Raw genomic sequence first — 22,591 nt, 5'->3', positions numbered from 1 at the left:
AATAACTTTTGGGGTCCAATTTCTCCTGTTACCCTTGGGAAAATAAAAAAATTTGGATCTGAATTAATTTTTTTGAGAAAAAGAAAAGTTAATTTTTTTTTAAACACTCCGAAAATTTCTGTGAAGCACCAGAAGGGTTAATAAACTTCTTGAATGCGGTTTTGAGCACCTTGAGGGGTGCAGTTTTTAGAATGGTGTCACTTTTGGGTATTTTCTATCATATAGACCCCTCAAAGTGACTTCAAATGTGATGTGGTCCCTTAAAAAAAAAAAAAAATGGTGTTCTAAAAATGAGATATCGCTGGTCAACTTTTAACCCTTATAACTCCCTAACGAAAAAAAAAAAATGTTGGTTCCAAAATTGTGCTGATGAAAAGTAGCCATGTGGGAAATGTTACTTAAAGGGAACCTGTCACCCCGAAAATCGCGGGTGAGGTAATCCCACCGGCATCAGGGGCTTATCTGCAGCATTCTATAATGCTGTAGATAAGCCCCCGATGTTACCTGAAAAAGGAGAAAAAGACGTTAGATTATACTCACCCAGGGGCGGTCCCGCTGCTGGTCTGGTCAGATGGGCGTCTCCGGTCCGCTGCGGCGCCTCCTATCTTCTTTCCATGACGTCCTCTTCTGATCTTCGGCCACGGCTCCGGCGCAGGCGTACTTTGCTCTGCGCTGTTGAGGGCAGACAAAGTACTGCAGTGCGCAGGCGCCGAGCCTCTGACCTTTCCGGCGCCTGCGCACTGCTGTACTATCCTCTGCCCTCAACAGGGCAGAGCAAAGTACGCCTGCGCCGGAGCCGTGGCTGAAGATCAGAAGAGGACGTCATGGAAAGAAGATGGGAGGCGACGCAGCGGACCGGAGACGCCCATCTGACCAGACCAGCAGCGGGACCGCCCCTGGGTGAGTATAATCTAACGTCTTTTTCTCCTTTTTCAGGTAACATCGGGGGCTTATCTACAGCATTATAGAATGCTGCAGATAAGCCCCTGATGCCGGTGGGATTACCTCACCCCCGATTTTCGGGGTGACAGGTTCCCTTTAAGTATTTTGTGTGACATATCTCTGTGAATTAAGGGCATAAAAATTCAAAGTTGGAAAATTGCAAAATTATCGCCAATTTCCGTTTTTTTTTTTTTCACAAATAAATGCAAGTCATATCAAAGAAATGTTACCACTAACATGAAGTACAATATGTCACGAGAAAATGTCAGAATCACCCGGATCCATGGAAGCGTTCCAGAGTTGTAACCTCATAAAGAGACAGTGGTCAGAATTTAAAAAATGGGCCCAACCATTAACATGCAAACCACCCTTGGGGTAAAGGGGTTACCGGTAATTGCCAAGTAGAAAAATCCACTGGAATTATGTGTTGTTTCCTGTGGCTATTGAATTAAAATGCAATAACGGGCGATCAAAAGATCGTAGCTACAGCAAAATGGTATCAATAAAAACATCAGCTCGGCATGCAAAAAATGAGCCCTCACCATGCCCCAGATTACGAAAAAATGGAGACGCGACAGGAAAAAGCCGGATTACTTACCGGTAATGCCCTTTTAATGAGCCACGACAGCACCCACAATGAGAGAGAGATCCGCCCATAGGAACAGGAAACCTACAGAGATAAAAGGGTGGTCCCCCTCTCCTCCTCAGTTGTTTTTCAGAGTACGAGAGGAACCGCCGTTGTTAAATTAGTATAAATATATCCACAATCTGTTTGTATGTTATCTATATTCACCCATGAGAATATCTTGTATTAATAACTATTAGGGTGGGAAGTGACAGGGTGCTGTCGTGGCTCATTAAAAGGGCATTACCGGTAAGTAATCTGGCTTTTTACCCTTCGCCACGACAGCACCCACAATGAGAGATTTTCAGAGAACCTTCCCCTGGGTGGGATCACCGTACTAAGGACAGCTCTCCCGAATGTCAAGTCAGATGCAGAAGATAGATCAAGTCTATAATGTCTATAGAAAGTCGAGGGTGACAACCAGGTTGCGGCCTTACATATAAGCTCGATGGAGATGTCTTTATTCTCCGCCCACGAGGACGATACAGCTCGAGCTGAATGCGCCTTTACTCCCTCCGGAGGATCTTTGCCCTTTGACAAGTATGCAAGATGGATAGCCTCTCTGATCCACCGGGACAAGGTAGCTTTCGTGACCCCGTGGCCTTTTCGGTGACCCTGAAAAAATACAAACAGAGCCCTACTCTGTCTGCAGGACTGGGTTCTCTATGTAGCTTAGGACTGCTCTTTTAACGTCTAACATGCAGTTTCTCTTTCTCTGGATTTAGTGGAATATCATAAAAGGAAGGTAGGAAAATTTCCTGAGATCTATGGAAATTTGTCGCTACTTTAGGGAGATATGATGGATCTGGTTTGAGAACCACTCTGTCCTGATATGTCATTAAGAATGGAGGGTCTATGGAGAGGGCTTGGATGTCTCCTACTCGTCTGGCCGATGTTAAGGCTATCAATAAAGCTACCTTGTATGTGACATTTTTTAGAGGGATAGAATCTAAAGGCTCAAAAGGAGGTCCAGTTAAGGCGTCTAGAACTAGATTCAAGTCCCAAGGTGGTAGACGTGGGACATGAACCGGAGTACATCGTTCACATGCTCTAATAAATCTTGCTATCCATCTATTACCCGCTATGTTAGCACTATAGAGGGCTCCTAAGGCAGACACTTGAACTCTCAAGGTATTAACCGATAATCCCATCTCATGACCTTTTTGTAAAAATTCAAGGATGGCTCTAATAGGAACCTTGTTAGAGAAGGGTTCCGTATGAAAGTTGAGAAAGTTCCTCCATACTCTGCTATATATAAGAGTCGTGGATCTTTTCCTACTTAACAGTAAGGTATTAATCAATTCTTGTGAGAACCCTCTTAATGTTAGAATCTGCCTCTTCTCAAGTTCCACGCCGTGAGGTGGAGGCCCTTTACTTGTGGATGGTAGAACGGACCCTGAGACAGTAGGTCTGGTGTCATTGGCAGAATCCAGGGATCGCAGACTGACATCGCTTGAAGACAGGAAAACCAGGGCCTCTTTGGCCAAAAGGGTGCTATCAATATTACTCTTGCTTTCTCCTCCCTTATCTTTTTGATGACTAAAGGTACCGTCACACTAAGCGACGCTGCAGCGATACCGACAACGATCCGGATCGCTGCAGCGTCGCTGTTTGGTCGCTGGAGAGCTGTCACACAGACAGCTCTCCAGCGACCAACGATCCCGAGGTCCCCGGTAACCAGGGTAAACATCGGGTAACTAAGCGCAGGGCCGCGCTTAGTAACCCGATGTTTACCCTGATTACCATCGTTAAAGTAAAAAAAAACAAACGCTACATACTTACCTACCGCTGTCTGTCCCCGGCGCTGTGCTTCTCTGCTCTGGCTGTGAGCGCCGGGCAGCCGGAAAGCAGAGCGGTGACGTCACCGCTCTGCTTTCCGGACGCTGTGCTCACAGCCAGAGCAGAGAAGCACAGCACCGGAGACAGACAGCGGTAGGTAAGTATGTAGCGTTTGTTTTTTTTACTTTAACGATGGTAACCAGGGTAAACATCGGGTTACTAAGCGCGGCCCTGCGCTTAGTTACCCAATGTTTACCCTGGTTACCAGCGAAGACATCGTTGAATCGGTGTCACACACACCGATTCAGCGATGTCTGCGGGGAGTCCAGCGACGAAACAAAGTTCTGGACTTTCTTCCCCGACCAGCGACAGCACAGCAGGGGCCTGATCGCTGCTGCCTGTCACACTGGACGATATCGCTAGCGAGGACGCTGCAACGTCACGGATCGCTAGCGATATCGTCTAGTGTGACGGTACCTTAATGGGATTAGCATCATTGGTGGGAAAGCATAAGCCAGATTGTAGTTCCACGGATACTGGAGCGTGTCTATCATGTCTGGATTGTCTGCCACATTCAAGGAAGCGAACGCTCGTACCTGTCTGTTGTTTCTGGTTGCAAATAAATCTATCTGCGGAAGACCCCACATGTCCACAATGTTTTTGAATATTTGAGGGTTGAGGGTCCATTCTCCCTGGCGTAGCGTGTGGCAACTTAGAAAGTCGGCCTTTGAATTTTCTATACCTCTGATGTGGAGAACTGTGAGTGATAGAAAATTGAGCTCTGCTAAGTCGAAGATGTTTGCTGCTGAAGACATCAGACTTTCTGATCGCGTTCCGCCTTGATGATTTAAATATGCGACGACCGTCGTGTTGTCTGACAGGATTTTGATATGAGATCCTCGGAGCTGGGGAAGGAAAAAATTTAAGGCATAATGGACTGCGTTCAATTCTTTCCAGTTGGAGGATTGCTGGATCTCTGATGAACGCCAGCGACCTTGAGCTACATACTTATCCAGATGGGCCCCCCACCCTTCTGGCCCTGCGTCAGTAGTGACTAATTTAGAGGGTGTTATTGTCCATGAGACTCCTCTGGACAAATGAGTTCCATTTAACCACCAGTGGAGTGACTCCAGTACATCTTCAGATAATTAATTTTCGTATTTAAATGACCATGGCAATGAGATTGCGCATGGAGTGTCTGGTGCTGTAGGGCTCTGGTATGGTATTGAGCCCATTGTACGGCAGGAATGCAGGAGGAAAGTGAGCCCAAGAGAGACATGGCATCTCTAAGGGACATTTGAGGTTTTGCCCTTGCCATAGTGATTTTTGAAATTATTGTTAATTTTTTTGGATTCTGGTAAAAAGCATTTTTGACTTACAGAGTCCAAAACTAGTCCTAGGAAGGACTGACGGGTTTCCGGATGTAGTCTGGACTTTTTGAAGTTCACTATCCAACCCAAAGCCTGTAACGATGAAATAGTATTAGTCAATCGTTCTTTACACTGAGAGGCTGAATCTCCAATTATTAAAAAATCATCTAGATAAGGCAGAGGCGTAGCTAGGGGTTCAGCTCAGGGGGGGCGAGACATCCGAGTGGGCCCCTAACCCCTGATTACAACTACGGTGTGGCACTGTAATTGTGTGTATAAGAACCTCAGCCAATGATCCTCCTGTAACTAAAAAAAATCTCCACAAAGACCAACACTGTTTACCGCCATATTGTGACCATACAGTGGTAGATACCAGTCCAACAGAACATAGATCACTGCACAGTTACAGATGGTGACTTACCACTGACGTTCTTTCTGATGGAGTTGTCACTTTTCCCGTCTTTTCCATCTGGCCCAGACTGACATGACAACTTCTTCCAGCCACGACTCGGCTGCAGAGAATACAACAAAGACACATTTCACTTCTCATATTACAGCCCCATCACCATCTATTCCCAACCTGCACAAACTCCTCATCCTGCTGATACCCCAATACTGAGCCGCTGCTGCCATATGTGTCCCTATTACTGCCCCTGATACCCCAATACTGAGCCGCTGCTGCCGTATGTGTCCCAATTACTGCCCCTGATACCCCAATACTGAGCCGCTGCTGCCGTATGTGTCCCTATTACTGCCCCTGACACCCCAATACTGAGCCGCTGCTGCCGTATTTGTCCCTATTACTGCCCCTGATACCCCAATACTGAGCCGCTGCTGCCATATGTGTCCCTATTACTGCACCTGATACCCCAATACTGAGCCGCTGCTGCCGAACGTGTCCCTATTACTGCACCTGATACCCCAATACTGAGCCGCTGCTGGCGTATGTGTCCCTATTACTGCACCTGACACCCCAATACTGAGCCGCTGCTGCCCTATATGTCCCTATTACTGCACCTGATACCCCAATACTGAGCCTCTGCTGCCGTATGTGTCCCTATTACTGCCCCTGACACCCCAATACTGAGCCGCTGCTGCCGTATTTGTCCCTATTACTGCCCCTGATACCCCAATACTGAGCCGCTGCTGCCATATGTGTCCCTATTACTGCACCTGATACCCTAATACTGAGCCGCTGCTGCCGAACGTGTCCCTATTACTGCACCTGATACCCTAATACTGAGCCGCTGCTGCCGAACGTGTCCCTATTACTGCACCTGATACCCCAATACTGAGCTGCTTCTGCCATATGTGTCCCTATTACTGCACCTGATACCCCAATACTTAGCTGCTGCTGCCGTATGTGACCCTATTACTGCCCCTGATAAACTCAATACTGACCCGCTGACGGATGCAACGTGTGGCAATCCATCGCTAATGAAAGTCTAGAAAAAAATGCATCCTGCAGGCAACTTTGCAGGATGTGTTTTTTCTTCAAAATGACGCATTTAGATTTCTGTTCCTTTTTTCCTAATTATATATATATATATATATATATATATATATATATATATATATATACACACACACACACACACACACACACACACACAGTATATAGATATATATATTTTTTTTAAACACATGGATCCCTTGTATTGCCGTATGTCGGATTTGCAAGCCTGCGAGAAAAACACGCAGTACGGATGCCATACGGAGGATGCCATGCGCAAAAAACGCTGACACACCCTGTCTACGGAGGAGCTACGGACCACTATTTTGGGGACTTTTCAGAGTATTACGGCCGTAAAAAATGCACCGTATTTTCATACGCTGAGTGTGAAGCCGGCCTAAGAAGGAAGAAACTGTTTAGGGAATCCCTTCCTTCTTTCTCCTGCTTTATTAAGGAGGTCATCAAGAACCTTCCCAAACAGGAACTCACCCTGGCACGGGATTGTACATAATCTTGATTTAGATTCTGCATCACCTTTCCATCCCTTTAACCAAAGGGCACGTCGGGCTGCATTGACAAGGCCTGCTGATCTTGCTGCCAGCCGCAAGGAGTCCACTGAAGCATCTGTTAAGAATGCCGTAGCGCTTCTAATTAAAGGAATTGCTTGCAAGATTTTTTCTCTTGCCACTCTACCTTTAATCTGCTGCTCCAGCTGGTCTATCCATACCAATAGTGACCTAACTGTGCAAGTACCCGATATGGCGGGTTTAAAGGCCCCTGTATTTGTTTCCCATGACCTTTTAAGAAGAGCTTCAGTCTTGCGGTCTAATGGGTCGAGTAAGATCCCTGCATCTTCCACAGGGAGGGATGATTGTTTTAAGGTGGACGCCACCGCCGCATCCACTTTTGGCACCTTGGACCAGATCTCTAACTCTTCATCACTGAAGGGGTAACGCCTTTTTGAAGAGGAGGGAAGGAACCCTTTCCCCTGTTTGTCCCATTCTTTCTTTACAAGATCTTTCACGGCGGAGACAACTGGCAAAGTTCGCCGTTTTTTGTGACCTAGGTCTGCGAACATAATTTCCTGGGCCGATCTGACCCCCTTAGTGTCTGGACAACCCATGGTATTCCTTACTGATTTTATAAGGTTATTTATGCTGTCCAGTGGAAAGCATGCTCCGCTCTCATCCTCAGAAGAACCAGATGATGATTCCGAGGTGTTGAGGACCGGATTAACCCCTCTTCTGACTCTGAACTAGAAGGAAGGGGACGGCTTTTACTCCCTTGTTTTTTCTGGCTTTTTGATCCTAGAGACTGGATCTCCTGCCTATTTATAGCCCTGATGTTAGTGGTGGTAACTGCAGCCTCATCCTTTAGGGTTTGCTGTATGCAATCTTGACACAACCTCTTTGGATATGAATCAGGCAGGGGTTGTATACACAGGGCACATTCTTTATGTTTCGTTTTACTGGTCCTTTTAGCCTATGGGGAGAGGGTAGAGAAGGAAGGCATCAGCTTATAGGTAGAGGATTAAATACACTCACCCAGTGAAGCATTCATTGTACCGGTCTTGGAGGAGGGGACGCTGTGCGGCTTCTAATTAGATCTGATTCTCTACTCCTTCTAACATGAGTGTCAGACTCCATAACAGGGCGACCACTCTTTGCTGCTGTGGACTTTGAGGCCTTAGCGCTGCTGTCTTTGCCAGCGCTCACCTGCTCCACCGCTGGTGGATGCTCCTCATGCGTTGGGGACGACATTCCGAGCACAATCGCTCTGTGTCCCGGCTCCATTTTGAATAGGCGGTGATTGCCGCTCTCCAGGCCGCGAACCGGAAGTGCTTTCACTACTTCCGGTTCAAGCAGGACAGAGCGCACTTACCCGGAGACGCTGCTGCCGCCGGCTCCTAGAAGCGCCGCTCCTGCGTCCTCCTCACCATAGGCCGGGCTTAGCGCCCGGAACCTGCCGGCAACGTAACCAGACGAGGGGGGAGGCTGGATACAGTGGCTCCCCCGACGCTGCTGCTGACGCCGCAGCCCCTGCCGCTCACCAGGAGACCGAACAGGCGGGTGCATGGGTCAGGTATGATGGAGGTGCTCCAAACACCTCGTGCTGTAGGTTAACCATGGGATTTCCGATAGGAACAGGAAACCAACTGAGGAGGAGAGGGGGACCGCCCTTTTATCTCTGTAGGTTTCCTGTTCCTATGGGCGGATCCCTCTCTCATTGTGGGTGCTGTCCTGGCGAAGGGTAAAAAGTGAATTTTTCTTTTTTAACAAACTATGGATTTTTTTTTCACCACTTAAAAAAAAAGAACCTAGACATGTTTGGTACCTACAAACTCTTAATGGTTTCGAAAATCATAATGGCAGATCAGTTATAGCATTTGGTGAACATTGTAAATAAATAATCCAAAAAACAGTACATGATATGGTAAAATCAATTGTCAGGTCGCCATTATCACCGCCGCGGCCCCTGCTGTCCGCTTTTACTTACCGCTCCTCGGCGTCCTGGCGCGCTCCTGTTCCTTCTCCAGCGCCGCCTTCTCTGCTCGCTCTCCCGGCTCCTGCTTCCTGTCGGGCGCGCGCGCACTAGGGTGTCCTGCACACGCGCACTCTGCCTTCCCTGCTCCGGTCAGCCCTGTGTCTCGCTGGCAGCACTGACGTTACTAAGCAGCGCTCCTGCGCGTCCACAGCGCCCTCTACCGGGAGCACATGTATGCGCACTTGCCTTTTTCTTTGGACACTCTTTCCCCTGCTCTCTGTGGTCCTGGAGGACCATGACCCGGAAGGTACGCTGCCACTCTGCATTTAAGGCCGCCTCTTCCTTTTGGCTGTGCCTGTCTGTCATTTGTTTTCTGGCAAATGCCTCTGGCTCCCTCGCTTCCTAGCGTACCTTACGTTCTCCCTGCTGCTTGTCTCTGACTTTTCGTTTCTGTGTATTATCATTAACTGTCTCCGTGCTTCCCTTGCAGCTCCAGTTCTCCTGTACCTTCGTTTCTTCCCGGTGTTCCAGATCCTCTGCCTAGTCCTTCCGCCATCGTCTCCTGCGCTTCTGTGGTCTCGTGTCTCCATCCTGTCTTCCGGTTTGTCCTTCCATTTTCTGTCTGTCTTGTCAGTTCCCGTTACCCGTTCCGCTTCTCCTTCTTCGTTCTCTTTTCCGTCGTCCCTGCCCTGACCTTTTCCTTTCCCTGTACTTTGGTACCGGCTGCCGTTCAGTAGTCTCCCCTGGGCCTGCTCCTAACGCTCCCTGTATAGGGGGCGGTCCACCTGGTCCACTCGTCCTGGGGAGGTTCGCTGTTTCGGTCCAGTGGGTCCACTTATCTCGCTTTCCTGGTCCCTGAGCATAACATCAATGGTGTTGAAAAGTACAACTCATACCGCAAAAAACAAGCCCTCACATGGTCATATTGACAAAACGAAAAGTTTTAGATCCAGGGACAGACGCACTTGTGCAGCCGATGAAGCTGCATCGGGACATGAAGGTGGAGGGGGGCCCCAGCAGGGCAGCTAATAAGGAGAGCAATCTTGCCTGTCTCTCCAGCTCCCTGCCCTCACGTGCGGCAGGCAGGGAGCGATCCCTGGAGCTCCTGGCAGCGGAGCAGCGCTGCACGGATAACTCTTCTGCTTTCTGTCCATGCTTTGTCTGACACAGGCATGCAGCTGGATAATCTCAGCGTATGCCTGTATCAGAGAGAAAGCTACCGGCGACAATGATGCTGCGGCTGCGAGAAACGTGCGGACAGGTGAGTGGTGTGTTTGTGCTTTATTTTTCCTCTTAATACATTGGGGGGGGGGGGGCAGTTATGTAGAGGGCAATGATGGAGGTGGTGGGGGAGAGGGCAGTGATATAGACGGCAATGAAGGAGGTGGTGGAAGAGAGGGCAGTAATGTAGAGGGCAATGACTGAGGTGGTGGGGGAGAGTGCAGTGATGTAGAGGGCAATGAAGTAGGTGGTGGGAGAGAGGGTAGTGATGGAGAGGGCAATGATGGAGGTGGTGGGGGAGAGTGCAATGGGAGATGCGGCGGATTGAGATGGGAGTAAAGGGGACAAATAAATGACAGGGGAGGAGGACATTAGATATGGAAGTAAAATTCATTGTGTGATGTAGGAGGGTGCTAAGCCCCTGATAGCATCACAATGACTTGTAAGATGAAGAAGGATGCTATCAGGGACTTAAAATTATTGGAGAGAGGGAAAGGAGGGGGTAAGGTGCATAGGACATTTCACTGCACATACTAATGTGTTGGCAGGAAGAAAGTTGAGTATAACACTTTTTTTTTTTTTCAAAGTTTTTAACGTACTTTTGTTTTTTGATAATTTCCCCTGCTCATTAGTTTGGGCTAAGTAAGCAGCAAGAATTTACATTATGCAGGTTTTAATCTATTGCAAATCTGCAAGGAAAAAATAAGCAGCGTGTGCATGAGACTTCAGGGATCTCATTCACTTCACTTGTACAGTAAAACTTTGCATATCTTCTGTGTGCACACAGCCTGAGGGTAATTAGGGAGAGTCAGAGACTGAATAATTTATATTACTGGGAGTCAGAGATTATAGTTAAGGCCAGGATCACACACAGCGAGATACGGCCGAGTCTCGCAGGTTAAAGCCAAACTCTGGCACCGGCACTCCAGAGCGGAGCGTGCGGCCGCATAGCAAAACATGGAGCTGCACGCTCGGATCTGGAGTGCCGATGCCAGAGCTTGGGTTTAACCTGCGAGACTCGGCCGTATCTCGCTGTAGTGTGACTCAAGCCTAATGGGGGGGAACAGTGCTGCTTATAACTCAGCCTACACATTCCCTACACACGTTACACTCAGCCTTCACATTCCCTACACACGTTATACCCACAGCCTACACACGTTACACCCAGCCTACACATTCCCTACACACGTTACACCCAGCCTACACACTCCCTACACACGTTACACCCAGCCTACACATTCCCTACACACGTTACACCCAGCCTACACACTCCCTACACACGTTACACCCAGCCTACACATTCTCTATACACGTTATACCCAGCCTACACATTCTCTACACACGTTATACCCAGCCTACACATTCTCTACACACGTTATACCCAGCCTACACATTCTCTACACACGTTATACCCAGCCTACACATTCTCTACACACGTTATACCCAGCCTACACATTCTCTACACACGTTATACCCAGCCTACACATTCTCTACACACGTTATACCCAGCCTACACATTCTCTACACACGTTATACCCAGCCTACACATTCTCTACACACGTTATACCCAGCCTACACATTCTCTACACACGTTATACCCAGCCTACACATTCTCTACACACGTTATACCCAGCCTACACATTCTCTACACACGTTATACCCAGCCTACACATTCTCTACACACGTTATACCCAGCCTACACATTCTCTACACACGTTATACCCAGCCTACACATTCTCTACACACGTTATACCCAGCCTACACATTCTCTACACACGTTATACCCAGCCTACACATTCTCTACACACGTTATACCCAGCCTACACATTCTCTACACACGTTATACCCAGCCTACACATTCTCTACACACGTTATACCCAGCCTACACATTCTCTACACACGTTATACCCAGCCTACACATTCTCTACACACGTTATACCCAGCCTACACATTCTCTACACACGTTATACCCAGCCTACACATTCTCTACACACGTTATACCCAGCCTACACATTCTCTACACACGTTATACCCAGCCTACACATTCTCTACACACGTTATACCCAGCCTACACATTCTCTACACACGTTATACCCAGCCTACACATTCTCTACACACGTTATACCCAGCCTACACATTCTCTACACACGTTATACCCAGCCTACACATTCTCTACACACGTTATACCCAGCCTACACATTCTCTACACACGTTACACCCAGCCTACACATTCTCTACACACGTTACACCCAGCCTACACATTCTCTACACACGTTACACCCAGCCTACACATTCTCTACACACGTTACACCCAGCCTACACACTCTCTACACACGTTACACCCAGCCTACACACTCTCTACACACGTTACACCCAGCCTACACACTCTCTACACACGTTACACCCAGCCTACACATTCTCTACACGTTACACCCAGCCTACACATTCTCTACACACGTTATACCCAGCCTACACACTCTCTACACACGTTATACCCAGCCTACACATTCTCTACACACGTTATACCCAGCCTACACATTCTCTACACACGTTATACCCAGCCTACACATTCTCTACACACGTTATACCCAGCCTACACATTCTCTACACACGTTATACTCAGCCTACACATTCTCTACACACGTTATACCCAGCCTACACATTCTCTACACACGTTATACCTAGCCTACACATTCTCTACACACGTTATACCTAGCCTACACATTCTCTACACACGTTATACCCAGCCTACACATTCTCTATACACGTTATACCTAGCCTACACATTCTCTATACACGTTATACCCAGCCTACACATGCTCTATACACATTATACCCAGCCTGCACACTCCCTACACACATTATACCCAGCCTGCACACTCCCTACACACATTATACCCAGCCTACACACTCCCTACACACATTATACCCAGCCTGCACACTCCCTACACACATTATACCCAGCCTGCACACTCCCTACACACATTATACCCAGCCTACACACTCCCTACACACATTATACCTAGCCTACACATTCCCTATACTCAGGTTACACATTATTGTACGTGCATTCACTATCCACGTTGATTTACTGTATCTGAGCATACTGACTGCACATATCCGACTTCCTCTTCATCATATTCACTAACCACATTATTGTAACATATTGACTATACATATTTCATTCATTCTACACATTTACTATATATTAGCATAGTCACTGTACATCTCATTTACTATACACCATATTTACATATTGACCATACATATTATTACATTTCCTATATCTTTACCTCAGATAAAATGTAACCAAACGCTGGAATTCCTTCTCGCGCTCGGTGTCTGGAAAGCCCGTAGTTCTGACCCGAGCAGCGGACACCAGCGGGTTATTACCTGCAGACCGACACTAGATTCCCGCACGACGCCATGCTGTCAGCTACCATGGTAACAGGCGCAGTCGCAGTCCACCACCACACACCTATTGGACAAGGCTATTGCTTTTTGGTTGCAATCCAAGCCTCGTTTTCATACAGGTAGGCGTGGCTTTCTCAATGCTTACATGTTGAGGTTGGCAATATGCTGATCTGTGGAGGGCAAGTGCTCACATCTCGCTAGGCACACCAATATTGTTAACACACAGACTGATAAGAATGGTAGCGTCTACATTGGAGCCGAGCCGATAGCAGGAGGCTGCGTTTTGGTGACGAGGCTGCTGCTGGAGAAGAGACGCGGGACCCGTGTGAGGAGAGGACTGAGGGACTGTGCCAGGGTCCCGTGTGAGGAGAGGACAGGACTGTGCCAGGGTCCCGTGTGAGGAGAGGACAGGACTGTGCCAGGGTCCCGTGTGAGGAGAGGACAGGACTGTGCCAGGGTCCCGTGTGAGGAGAGGACAGGACTGTGCCAGGGTCCCGTGTGAGGAGAGGACAGGACTGTGCCAGGGTCCCGTGTGAGGAGAGGACTGAGGGGCTGTGCCAGGGACCCGTGTGAGGAGAGGACTGAGGGGCTGTGCCAGGGACCCGTGTGAGGAGAGGACTGAGGGACTGTGCCAGGGTCCCGTGTGAGGAGAGGACAGGACTGTGCCAGGGTCCCGTGTGAGGAGAGGACTGAGGGGCTGTGCCAGGGACCCGTGTGAGGAGAGGACTGAGGGGCTGTGCCAGGGACCCGTGTGAGGAGAGGACTGAGGGACTGTGCCAGGGTCCCGTGTGAGGAGAGGACAGGACTGTGCCAGGAACCCGTGTGAGGAGAGGACTGAGGGGCTGTGCCAGGGACCCGTGTGAGGAGAGGACTGAGGGGCTGTGCCAGGGTCCCGTGTGAGGAGAGGACTGAGGGGCTGTGCCAGGGTCCCGTGTGAGGAGAGGACTGAGGGGCTGTGCCAGGGTCCCGTGTGAGGAGAGGACTGAGGGGCTGTGCCAGGGACCCGTGTGAGGAGGGGGCTGTGCCAGGGACCCGTGTGAGGAGAGGACTGAGGGGCTGTGCCAGGGTCCCGTGTGAGGAGGGGGCTGTGCCAGGGACCCGTGTGAGGAGAGGACTGAGGGGCTGTGCCAGGGTCCCGTGTGAGGAGAGGACAGGACTGTGCCAGGGTCCCGTGTGAGGAGAGGACTGAGGGACTGTGTCAGGGTCCCGTGTGAGGAGAGGACAGGACTGTGCCAGGGTCCCGTGTGAGGAGAGGACTGAGGGGCTGTGCCAGGGACCCGTGTGAGGAGAGGACAGGACTGTGCCAGGAACCCGTGTGAGGAGAGGACTGAGGGGCTGTGCCAGGGACCCGTGTGAGGGGAGGACACAGAGGCTGTGCCAGGGACCCGTGTGAGGAAAGGACTGAGGGGCTGTGCCAGGGACCCGTGTGAGGAGAGGACTGAGGGGCTGTGCCAGGGTCCCATGTGAGGAGAGGACTGAGGGGCTGTGCCAGGGTCCCGTGTGAGGAGAGGACAGGACTGTGCCAGGGACCCATGTGAGGAGAGGACAGAGGGGCTGTGCCAGGGACCAGTGTGAGGAGAGGACTGAGGGGCTGTGCCAGGGTCCCGTGTGAGGAGAGGACTGAGGGGCTGTGCCAGGGTCCCGTGTGAGAAGAGGACTGAGGGGCTGTGCCAGGGTCCCGTGTGAGGAGAGGACTGAGGGGCTGTGCCAGGGACCCGTGTGAGGAGAGGACTGAGGGGCTGTGCCAGGGACCCGTGTGAGGAGAGGACTGAGAGGCTGTGCCAGGGACCCGTGTGAGGAGAGGACACAGAGGCTGTGCCAGGGACCCGTGTGAGGAGAGGACAGGACTGTGCCAGGGACCCGTGTGAGGAGAGGACAGGACTGTGCCAGGGACCCGTATGACGAGAGGACAGAGGGGCTGTGCCAGGGACTCGTGTGAGGAGAGGACTGAGGGGCTGTGCCAGGGACCCGTGTGAGGAGAGGACTGAGGGGCTGTGCCAGGGACCCGTGTGAGGAGAGGACTGAGGGGCTGTGCCATGGACCCGTGTGAGGAGAGGACACAGAGGCTGTGCCAGGAACCTGTGCGAGGAGAGGACTGAGGGGCTGTGCCAAGGACCCGTGTGAGGAGAGGACTGAGGGGCTGTGCCAGGGACCCGTGTGAGGAGAGGACTGAGGGGCTGTGCCAGGGACCCGTGTGAGGAGAGGAGAGGGGCTGTGCCAGGGACCCGTGTGAGGAGAGGACAGAGGGGCTGTGCCAGGGTCCCGTGTGAGGAGAGGACAGGACTGTGCCAGGGTCCTGTGTGAGGAGAGGACTGAGGGGCTGTGCCAGGGTCGCGTGTGAGGAGAGGACAGGACTGTGCTAGGGTCCCGTGTGAGGAGAGGACACAGGGGCTGTGCCAGGGACCCGTGTGAGGAGAGGACTGAGGAGCTGCGCCAGGAACCCGTGTGAGGAGAGGACAGGACTGTGCCAGGAACCCGTGTGAGGAGAGGACTGAGGGGCTGTGCCAGGGTCCCGTGTGAGGAGAGGACTGAGGGGCTGTGCCAGGGTCCCATGTGAGGAGAGGACTGAGGGGCTGTGCCAGGGTCCCGTGTGAGGAGGGGGCTGTGCCAGGGACCCGTGTGAGGAGAGGACTGAGGGACTGTGCCAGGGTCCCGTGTGAGGAGAGGACAGGACTGTGCCAGGGTCCCGTGTGAGAAGAGGACTGAGGGACTGTGCCAGGGTCCCGTGTGAGGAGAGGACAGGACTGTGCCAGGGTCCCGTGTGAGGAGAGGACAGGACTGTGCCAGGGTCCCGTGTGAGGAGAGGACTGAGGGGCTGTGCCAGGGACCCGTGTGAGGAGAGGACAGGACTGTGCAAGGAACCCGTGTGAGGAGAGGACTGAGGGGCTGTGCCAGGGACCCGTGTGAGGAGAGGACTGAGGGGCTGTGCCAGGGACCCGTGTGAGGAGAGGACTGAGGGGCTGTGCCAGGGTCCCGTGTGAGGAGGGGGCTGTGCCAGGGACCCGTGTGAGGAGAGGACTGAGGGACTGTGCCAGGGTCCCGTGTGAGGAGAGGACAGGACTGTGCCAGGGTCCCGTGTGAGGAGAGGACTGAGGGGCTGTGCCAGGGACCCGTGTGAGGAGAGGACAGGACTGTGCCAGGAACCCGTGTGAGGAGAGGACTGAGGGGCTGTGCCAGGGACCTGTGTGAGGAGAGGACACAGAGGCTGTGCCAGGGACCCGTGTGAGGAGAGGACTGAGGGGCTGTGCCAGGGACCCGTGTGAGGAGAGGACTGAGGGGCTGTGCCAGGGTCCCATGTGAGGAGAGGACTGAGGGGCTGTGCCAGGGTCCCGTGTGAGGAGAGGACAGGACTGTGCCAGGGACCCATGTGAGGAGAGGACAGAGGGGCTGTGCCAGGGACCAGTGTGAGGAGAGGACTGAGGGGCTGTGCCAGGGTCCCATGTGAGGAGAGGACTGAGGGGCTGTGCCAGGGTCCCGTGTGAGGAGAGGACTGAGGGGCTGTGCCAGGGTCCCGTGTGAGGAGAGGACTGAGGAGCTGTGCCAGGGTCCCGTGTGAGGAGAGGACTGAGGGGCTGTGCCAGGGTCCCGTGTGAGGAGAGGACAGGACTGTGCCAGGGTCCCGTGTGAGGAGAGGACTGAGGGGCTGTGCCAGGGTCCCGTGTGAGGAGAGGACTGAGGGGCTGTGCCAGGGTCCCGTGTGAGGAGAGGACTGAGGGGCTGTGCCAGGGTCCCGTGTGAGGAGAGGACTGAGGGGCTGTGCCAGGGTCCCGTGTGAGGAGAGGACTGAGGGGCTGTGCCAGGGTCCCGTGTGAGGAGAGGACTGAGGGGCTGTGCCAGGGTCCCGTGTGAGGAGAGGACTGAGGGGCTGTGCCAGGGTCCCGTGTGAGGAGAGGACTGAGGGGCTGTGCCAGGGACCCGTGTGAGGAGAGGACTGAGGGGCTGTGCCAGGGACCCGTGTGAGGAGAGGACTGAGAGGCTGTGCCAGGGACCCGTGTGAGGAGAGGACACAGAGGCTGTGCCAGGGACCCGTGTGAGGAGAGGACAGGACTGTGCCAGGGACCCGTGTGAGGAGAGGACAGGACTGTGCCAGGGACCCGTATGACGAGAGGACAGAGGGGCTGTGCCAGGGACCCGTGTGAGGAGAGGACTGAGGAGCTGCGCCAGGAACCCGTGTGAGGAGAGGACAGGACTGTGCCAGGAACCCGTGTGAGGAGAGGACTGAGGGGCTGTGCCAGGGTCCCGTGTGAGGAGAGGACTGAGGGGCTGTGCCAGGGTCCCGTGTGAGGAGAGGACTGAGGGGCTGTGCCAGGGACCCGTGTGAGGAGAGGACTGAGGGGCTGTGCCAGGGACCCGTGTGAGGAGAGGACTGAGAGGCTGTGCCAGGGACCCGTGTGAGGAGAGGACACAGAGGCTGTGCCAGGGACCCGTGTGAGGAGAGGACAGGACTGTGCCAGGGACCCGTGTGAGGAGAGGACAGGACTGTGCCAGGGACCCGTATGACGAGAGGACAGAGGGGCTGTGCCAGGGACTCGTGTGAGGAGAGGACTGAGGGGCTGTGCCAGGGACCCGTGTGAGGAGAGGACTGAGGGGCTGTGCCAGGGACCCGTGTGAGGAGAGGACACAGAGGCTGTGCCAGGAACCCGTGCGAGGAGAGGACTGAGGGGCTGTGCCAGGGACCCGTGTGAGGAGAGGACTGAGGGGCTGTGCCAGGGACTGGTGTGAGAGGACTGAGGGGCTGTGCCAGGGACCCGTGTGAGGAGAGGAGAGGGGCTGTGCCAGGGACCCGTGTGAGGAGAGGACAGAGGGGCTGTGCCAGGGTCCCGTGTGAGGAGAGGACAGGACTGTGCCAGGGTCCCGTGTGAGGAGAGGACTGAGGGGCTGTGCCAGGGTCGCGTGTGAGGAGAGGACAGGACTGTGCTAGGGTCCCGTGTGAGGAGAGGACACAGGGGCTGTGCCAGGGACCCGTGTGAGGAGAGGACTGAGGAGCTGCGCCAGGAACCCGTGTGAGGAGAGGACAGGACTGTGCCAGGAACCCGTGTGAGGAGAGGACTGAGGGGCTGTGCCAGGGTCCCGTGTGAGGAGAGGACTGAGGGGCTGTGCCAGGGTCCCATGTGAGGAGAGGACTGAGGGGCTGTGCCAGGGTCCCGTGTGAGGAGGGGGCTGTGCCAGGGACCCGTGTGAGGAGAGGACTGAGGGACTGTGCCAGGGTCCCGTGTGAGGAGAGGACTGAGGGGCTGTGCCAGGGTCCCGTGTGAGGAGAGGACTGAGGGGCTGTGCCAGGGTCCCGTGTGAGGAGAGGACTGAGGGGCTGTGCCAGGGTCCCGTGTGAGGAGAGGACTGAGGGGCTGTGCCAGGGTCCCGTGTGAGGAGAGGACAGGACTGTGCCAGGGACCCGTGTGAGGAGAGGACTGAGGGGCTGTGCCAGGGTCCCGTGTGAGGAGAGGACTGAGGGGCTGTGCCAGGGTCCCATGTGAGGAGAGGACTGAGGGGCTGTGCCAGGGTCCCGTGTGAGGAGAGGACTGAGGGGCTGTGCCAGGGTCCCGTGTGAGGAGAGGACTGAGGGGCTGTGCCAGGGTCCCGTGTGAGGAGAGGACTGAGGGGCTGTGCCAGGGTCCCGTGTGAGGAGAGGACAGGACTGTGCCAGGGACCCGTGTGAGGAGAGGACTGAGGGGCTGTGCCAGGGTCCCGTGTGAGGAGAGGACTGAGGGGCTGTGCCAGGGTCCCGTGTGAGGAGAGGACTGAGGGGCTGTGCCAGGGTCCCGTGTGAGGAGAGGACTGAGGGGCTGTGCCAGGGTCCCGTGTGAGGAGAGGACTGAGGGGCTGTGCCAGGGTCCCGTGTGAGGAGAGGACTGAGGGGCTGTGCCAGGGTCCCGTGTGAGGAGAGGACTGAGGGGCTGTGCCAGGGACCCGTGTGAGGAGAGGACTGAGGGGCTGTGCCAGGGACCCGTGTGAGGAGAGGACTGAGAGGCTGTGCCAGGGACCCGTGTGAGGAGAGGACACTGAGGCTGTGCCAGGGACCCGTGTGAGGAGAGGACAAGACTGTGCCAGGGACCCGTGTGAGGAGAGGACAGGAATGTGCCAGGGACCCGTATGACGAGAGGACAGAGGGGCTGTGCCAGGGACTCGTGTGAGGAGAGGACTGAGGGGCTGTTCCAGGGACCCGTGTGAGGAGAGGACTGAGGGGCTGTGCCAGGGACCCGTGTGAGGAGAGGACTGAGGGGCTGTGCCAGGGACCCGTGTGAGGAGAGGACACAGAGGCTGTGCCAGGAACCCGTGCGAGGAGAGGACTGAGGGGCTGTGCCAGGGACCCGTGTGAGGAGAGGACTGAGGGGCTGTGCCAGGGACCCGTGTGAGGAGAGGAGAGGGGCTGTGCCAGGGACCCGTGTGAGGAGAGGACAGAGGGGCTGTGCCAGGGTCCCGTGTGAGGAGAGGACAGGACTGTGCCAGGGTCCCGTGTGAGGAGAGGACTGAGGGGCTGTGCCAGGGTCGCGTGTGAGGAGAGGACAGGACTGTGCTAGGGTCCCGTGTGAGGAGAGGACTGAGGAGCTGCGCCAGGAACCCGTGTGAGGAGAGGACAGGACTGTGCCAGGAACCCGTGTGAGGAGAGGACTGAGGGGCTGTGCCAGGGTCCCGTGTGAGGAGAGGACTGAGGGGCTGTGCCAGGGTCCCATGTGAGGAGAGGACTGAGGGGCTGTGCCAGGGTCCCGTGTGAGGAGGGGGCTGTGCCAGGGACCCGTGTGAGGAGAGGAATGAGGGACTGTGCCAGGGTCCCGTGTGAGGAGAGGACAGGACTGTGCCAGGGTCCCGTGTGAGGAGAGGACTGAGGGACTGTGCCAGGGTCCCGTGTGAGGAGAGGACAGGACTGTGCCAGGGTCCCGTGTGAGGAGAGGACAGGACTGTGCCAGGGTCCCGTGTGAGGAGAGGACTGAGGGGCTGTGCCAGGGACCCGTGTGAGGAGAGGACAGGACTGTGCCAGGGTCCCGTGTGAGGAGAGGACTGAGGGGCTGTGCCAGGGACCCGTGTGAGGAGAGGACAGGACTGTGCCAGGGACCCGTGTGAGGAGAGGACTGAGGGGCTGTGCCAGGGACACGTGTGAGGAGAGGACTGAGGGGCTGTGCCAGGGTCCCGTGTGAGGAGGGGGCTGTGCCAGGGACCCGTGTGAGGAGAGGACTGAGGGGCTGTGCCAGGGTCCCGTGTGAGGAGGGGGCTGTGCCAGGGACCCGTGTGAGGAGAGGACTGAGGGGCTGTGCCAGGGTCCCGTGTGAGGAGAGGACAGGACTGTGCCAGGGTCCCGTGTGAGGAGAGGACTGAGGGACTGTGCCAGGGTCCCGTGTGAGGAGAGGACAGGACTGTGCCAGGGTCCCGTGTGAGGAGAGGACTGAGGGGCTGTGCCAGGGACCCGTGTGAGGAGAGGACAGGACTGTGCCAGGAACCCGTGTGAGGAGAGGACTGAGGGGCTGTGCCAGGAACTCGTGTGAGGAGAGGACTGAGGGGCTGTGCCAGGGACCCGTGTGAGGAGAGGACACAGAGGCTGTGCCAGGGACCCGTGTGAGGAGAGGACTGAGGGGCTGTGCCAGGGACCCGTGTGAGGAGAGGACTGAGGGGCTGTGCCAGGGTCCCATGTGAGGAGAGGACTGAGGGGCTGTGCCAGGGTCCCGTGTGAGGAGAGGACAGGACTGTGCCAGGGACCCGTGTGAGGAGAGGACAGAGGGGCTGTGCCAGGGACCAGTGTGAGGAGAGGACTGAGGGGCTGTGCCAGGGTCCCGTGTGAGGAGAGGACTGAGGGGCTGTGCCAGGGTCCCGTGTGAGGAGAGGACTGAGGGGCTGTGCCAGGGTCCCGTGTGAGGAGAGGACTGAGGAGCTGTGCCAGGGTCCCGTGTGAGGAGAGGACTGAGGGGCTGTGCCAGGGTCCCGTGTGAGGAGAGGACAGGACTGTGCCAGGGTCCCGTGTGAGGAGAGGACTGAGGGGCTGTGCCAGGGTCCCGTGTGAGGAGAGGACTGAGGGGCTGTGCCAGGGTCCCGTGTGAGGAGAGGACTGAGGGGCTGTGCCAGGGTCCCGTGTGAGGAGAGGACTGAGGGGCTGTGCCAGGGTCCCGTGTGAGGAGAGGACTGAGGGGCTGTGCCAGGGTCCCGTGTGAGGAGAGGACTGAGGGGCTGTGCCACGGTCCCGTGTGAGGAGAGGACTGAGGGGCTGTGCCAGGGACCCGTGTGAGGAGAGGACTGAGGGGCTGTGCCAGGGACCCGTGTGAGGAGAGGACTGAGAGGCTGTGCCAGGGACCCGTGTGAGGAGAGGACACAGAGGCTGTGCCAGGGACCCGTGTGAGGAGAGGACAGGACTGTGCCAGGGACCCGTGTGAGGAGAGGACAGGACTGTGCCAGGGACCCGTATGACGAGAGGACAGAGGGGCTGTTCCAGGGACCCGTGTGAGGAGAGGACTGAGGGGCTGTGCCAGGGACCCGTGTGAGGAGAGGACTGAGGGGCTGTGCCAGGGACCCGTGTGAGGAGAGGACACAGAGGCTGTGCCAGGAACCCGTGCGAGGAGAGGACTGAGGGGCTGTGCCAGGGACCCGTGTGAGGAGAGGACTGAGGGGCTGTGCCAGGGACCCGTGTGAGGAGAGGACTGAGGGGCTGTGCCAGGGACCCGTGTGAGGAGAGGAGAGGGGCTGTGCCAGGGACGCGTGTGAGGAGAGGACAGAGGGGCTGTGCCAGGGTCCCGTGTGAGGAGAGGACAGGACTGTGCCAGGGTCCCGTGTGAGGAGAGGACTGAGGGGCTGTGCCAGGGTCGCGTGTGAGGAGAGGACAGGACTGTGCCAGGGTCCCGTGTGAGGAGAGGACTGAGGGACTGTGCCAGGGTCCCGTGTGAGGAGAGGACAGGACTGTGCCAGGGTCCCGTGTGAGGAGAGGACTGAGGGGCTGTGCCAGGGACCCGTGTGAGGAGAGGACAGGACTGTGCCAGGAACCCGTGTGAGGAGAGGACTGAGGGGCTGTGCCAGGGACCCGTGTGAGGAGAGGACACAGAGGCTGTGCCAGGGACCCGTGTGAGGAGAGGACTGAGGGGCTGTGCCAGGGACCCGTGTGAGGAGAGGACTGAGGGGCTGTGCCAGGGTCCCATGTGAGGAGAGGACTGAGGGGCTGTGCCAGGGTCCCGTGTGAGGAGAGGACAGGACTGTGCCAGGGACCCGTGTGAGGAGAGGACAGAGGGGCTGTGCCAGGGACCAGTGTGAGGAGAGGACTGAGGGGCTGTGCCAGGGTCCCGTGTGAGGAGAGGACTGAGGGGCTGTGCCAGGGTCCCGTGTGAGGAG

General features: G+C 55.1%; 1 protein-coding gene across 5 annotated transcripts in view; it reads right to left on the bottom strand.

Annotated features, from left to right (window-relative positions):
• C1H19orf44 (chromosome 1 C19orf44 homolog) overlaps positions 1 to 13,335 on the bottom strand; it is a 159,519-nt gene extending 146,184 nt beyond the window's left edge. For 2 of the 5 annotated variants that reach the window (XM_069767735.1, XM_069767738.1), the window contains exon 1: positions 1,541 to 2,818. The gene's annotated coding sequence lies outside the window, so the exon portion shown is untranslated. Of the gene's footprint in view, positions 1 to 1,540; positions 2,819 to 13,167 lie in introns of those variants that run through there. The other 3 variants (XM_069767734.1, XM_069767737.1, XM_069767736.1) reach the window with 3 other exon arrangements.
• Positions 13,336 to 22,591: the final 9,256 nt, after the last annotated feature.

Source organism: Ranitomeya imitator, chromosome 1 (assembly GCF_032444005.1).
Source record: "Ranitomeya imitator isolate aRanImi1 chromosome 1, aRanImi1.pri, whole genome shotgun sequence".
NCBI lineage: Eukaryota > Metazoa > Chordata > Amphibia > Anura > Dendrobatidae > Ranitomeya > Ranitomeya imitator.
This window is presented reverse-complemented; position numbering and strand designations above follow the sequence as displayed.